The sequence below is a fragment of the Bison bison genome, unplaced genomic scaffold (assembly GCF_000754665.1).
Source record: "Bison bison bison isolate TAMUID 2011002044 unplaced genomic scaffold, Bison_UMD1.0 scf7180017864524, whole genome shotgun sequence".
Classification (NCBI taxonomy): domain Eukaryota; kingdom Metazoa; phylum Chordata; class Mammalia; order Artiodactyla; family Bovidae; genus Bison; species Bison bison.
In genome coordinates this window covers 675,212-679,104 of record NW_011495075.1, presented here as the reverse complement: position 1 = coordinate 679,104, position 3,893 = coordinate 675,212, and the positions used below count along the sequence as shown (strand labels likewise).

General features: G+C 66.2%; 1 long non-coding RNA gene across 1 annotated transcript; it reads right to left on the bottom strand.

Annotated features, from left to right (window-relative positions):
* Window positions 1-27: 27 nt before the first annotated feature.
* On the bottom strand, window positions 28-3,831 carry LOC104981820. Its single transcript, XR_824419.1, has 3 exons — window positions 2,578-3,831; window positions 1,405-2,483; window positions 28-122 (listed from the first exon to the last, which is right to left on the bottom strand). It is a non-coding gene; the product is annotated as an uncharacterized LOC104981820 (long non-coding RNA).
* Between the last annotated feature and the right edge of the window lie 62 nt (window positions 3,832-3,893).

The following is a 3,893-nucleotide window of genomic DNA, read 5'->3' as shown; positions in this document are numbered from 1 at the left end:
AGCCTCCCGCTCTGGCCCTACCTCCGCGCTCTTCAGCAGCTGGCTTTCCAGGCAGGAAGAGACCCAGGCCTGGAGAAGCAACGCCCTGGGCTGGGCTGACGGCTGACTCCCGATGCCCTGCCCTGGGGAAAGAGGACAGGGTGTTCGTGTTCCTGCCGGGAGGTTCCTGCTGACATCGTGCTGCTGGGAGCTGGGTGCTGGGTGGGCGGACAGCTGTGAGCGAGTGTCCCCTTGTAGACACAGAGGAGCACGTTCTAAAGGCCTTTGTTGCAGGGGTGGTGGACCCAGGACAGCCCTCCTGTTTCTCGCCCTTGCGCCGCCGGTGAGGAAGCGATGTCCACGGAGGGAAGAGTGAGCCCTGCCCCAGGGTGAACCCGGGTCTCCAGCCTCGGCTCCTTACCCCTGACGGGCTCCTGACCCCTGACGCCTGGGACGTGTGCTTGCCTCCAACCCCCGCCTGCTCCACCTAGACCCTCTCCCCGCCCCACCCCCGGCCGCCCCCTCGTGGACACAGGTGCTGCTGAGGCCTAGGGCAGCTGAGAGTTTCCTGCAGCCTGGAGCCAAGGACTCACCAGCCCAAGGCAGCTGACAGGGGAAAGGTGGGGAGGGAGACAGAGGAAAGGACAGGGCCCTGGTCCCCGAGCTGGAAGTAGGGAGGGGGACGCGTAGCACCAGGCAGGTACAGAGACACTGGGCAAGGAGCTGGCTTCTGCGGACCCTTCTATCGCCCCACTTGGCCAGCCCCCAACCTCAGAGCCGCCCACCAGCCTCTGGATGGGGCCTGGAAACTCAGCGCTGCAGCCCCATCAGATTTTCCAGGTGGCTTGCACGTGTGTGTGTGTGTGTGTGCGCATGTTCCCCCACACGAGGAGGTGGGGGAACAACCAGGGAAACTGCCGTGAAGGGGGGAGCCCCAGTCTGGCCGCAGAGGGGAAACACTGCACCCTCCCCACCCCTCCCCTGCGGCACGCGTTCAGCTGGACGACAGAGCCTGCAGCAGTGGGATGGAAACGGCCTGATTCAAAATCTAAGTAGAAAAGGTGCACAGGACAGGGGTTTAGGTAAGGGGTGGGGTCTCAGGCTGTGCCCAATAGTCCCCACAAAAGGGGGCCTGCTGGGGACAGCACAGACCCCATGGCTAGGCCTATGGATGGGGTCTGGCCATAGGGACACACCTGTCAGCCCCCAGCCAGCCTAGGGGTCAGCCTTGGCCCGGTCGGGGGTGGAGGGGGTGGGAACGCTCGAGGTGAGGAAGACTCAGACGTAGGAAGCAGCCTCCCAGCCCAGCGTCTCTGTTCAGCAGAAAGTACCCCAAGGGCTCTGTCTGCTCCCAGCAGCCGTTCCCACAGACAAACCCACATCCTCCACCTGGAGCCCCAGGGGTCCTCCCGGAGCCTCACTTACTGTTCCTTCTGGGGAGAGCCGGCCGGACGCAGAGGCGGGCAGCGGGCAGTCTGGGCGTGCTGGCTCCCTGGCTCCTGAGTGCCAACAGTAGTCTCCCCTGCTGCATCCTGGCATCTGTCTTCCGGGCCCTCCCCTCCACGCCCACCGCGGCAGCCTGGCCTTGAGCACCCCCACACCCCGGAAGATAGTCTCCGGGAGGAGAAGGGCAGGAGGCTCTGGATGGCCCAGCCTCCCACACGCCGGAATCTCTCCAGCTCCCTGTATCTCTGTCTCCCCCACATGGCCAGGGACACGAAGCCCGCTGGGCTGGCCCAGGATCTGGAGGTGTGTGGGGGGGGACCCGGGATCAAGGTTTCTCCTCCGAGAGGAGCAAAGAGGACGGGGCGGGCGGGGCAGCTGGGCCCCCACAGTGGGCCAGTCCTGAGCCGGCCTCAGGGGCTCTATCAGGGCGCGGCCTTTGACCCCGGGGCAGGCAGGTGCTGCAGGAATAGGGAATTCCCACGGCACCAATACAGTACCCAATACTCCCGACCTTGGGGCTCCCAGCCCTGGACCTGGGGAGCGGCTGGAGGAAGGGGGTGGGGCTCTGCTGAGCTGGGGCTCGGAGACCTCAGCCCTGGCGCCCCTGGCCTTCCTGGAGCCACTTCTCCAGCCTACAGCTCCTAGCACCGCTGGTCCCGCCCTCTGATCGATGGGGGAGGGGTGCTCCTCGGCCCCCGGGGAGAGGACTCCTGAGAAGCAGGGAGGAGCACGGACCCTGGTCTCAGCAGGGCTCAGCAGGGGCCTCCTGGCTTCCTGTGCCCCCCACCCAGCTCTGACGCACATTGGCAGGTAGAGAGAGTGGCCTGAGAGCCGCCGTCGGGGCAGGTCCACACAGGAGCTGGGGAGGCTCAGGACGGGAGTTACTCCCACAGCCTCCAGGCCTTCGCCTGCACCCCGCACCCTGGATGGGCAGAGGCCACCCCGGACAGGGCCCAGGCCAGGCTGGGGGCTGTTGCAGGGCCCTGTCTTCTCTGAGGCTTCTGCTGGCGCCTGGCTCCCCCAGCTGTGTCTGCACCTCCAGCGATGTCCAGGCATCTCTTAAGCAGAAAGGGGTGCGGGGTGAGCAGGAGGCAAGGTGAGTGTCGCCCCCAAATACAGCCAAAGGGAACTAAGCCGTCCTTGGGGTCTTACCTGGTGCCCAACCGTTACCCATCTGGCCTCCACCCACTTTCTGCACCTCTGGGCCCCCACCTCTCCAGACAAAAGCACAGCCTCCAGCCCCTCAAACCCTGAGGGGAGGGGCGCTCACAGCCCGCAGGCTCAGACCTTAGGGGCCTGGGGGCACTGGCAGTGTAGTGCGGGGCACACATCCCCGCCTCCTCCCCCCACTCCTGCGGTATCCTAGCTTCCTGTTTGTGATAAGAATCAGCAGCGTGCCCCAGAGAGGGTGGCCTTCTTTCCAACCCCCTCCTGCCCCCCTTTCCTTTCCCAGGCCCCCCGCTACCCACTAGTGGAAACACGGGTGGGTTTCAGGCCAGCTAAGCTGGAGGCCACGCCCCCCAGTCTGCCAGGGGTCCCCAGGCTCCTGCCCCATCCCTTCCACCTAGGCTCCCCCGGCTCGGGCCCCCGAACACCAGAGGGCCACCCTGCCCTGCCTGAAAACAGCCCCCCGCCTCCTGCATGCCACCCCCGGCCTGTCGTACACAGCGCTTTTCGCTGTCACCTTCTGATGGCTGAATCAGGGAAGTGGGTGGCGGGGTGAGGATGGGATTGTGGGCTCCCAGAGGGGAGGGGCAGGTGTCAGGGATGTTTCCAGGGGACAGGAACCCAGCAGGGAGCCAACAGGAGGCCTGCTGGGTGAGCCAGGGGCAGGCCAGTGGGGTCTTGGACTTAGGGTCTCCCCTACCCAGGGCCCAGGCTCCAGGCGCCCCAGCAGCAAAGCAGACATGGGGGTTGCCTTGTGCGAGAGCCAGAGGTCCACCCTCCATGGGTCGCTGAATAGATGTCAGGGTTCTGGGAGAAGGCCTGTGTGCCTGGGGGTGGGGGAAGCCCCCAGACCCTGCTATGAGGTATCTCTACTGCTCACCTCCAGAGTGGCTGACCTGGCTCAGACCTGCTCGGAGCTGGGGGCCTGGGGTTGACCCTTGTGGCTTGGCCTGAGCCTTTCCTTTCATGGAGAGAGACTCCTGCCCCCCTTCCCCACCCCCGTGTGTGCCTACTTCTCCCTGTTCCTGGTGGGATTCCCGCAGCTTGAAGGGGCAAGGGCTTCAGGGGGGCAGTCTGGGGTGGGGGTCGGCCCCGCCGTGCCCAGCAAGCAGGCAGAGGCAAGAGGCGACCAGGGCCCGGAGGAGAAGCCCTGCAAGGGAGGCAGTGGTCAGGGCCGGGCTGTGGCCAAGGTGTGGACAGGCCGGGCCGCGGGGTCAGAGGCGGGAGGCCGCTGGCCCTGCTGGGGGCAACAGGCAGGTGGGGGCGCGTGGGGGGGAGCTAGGAGGGGGGGGGGGAGGAGG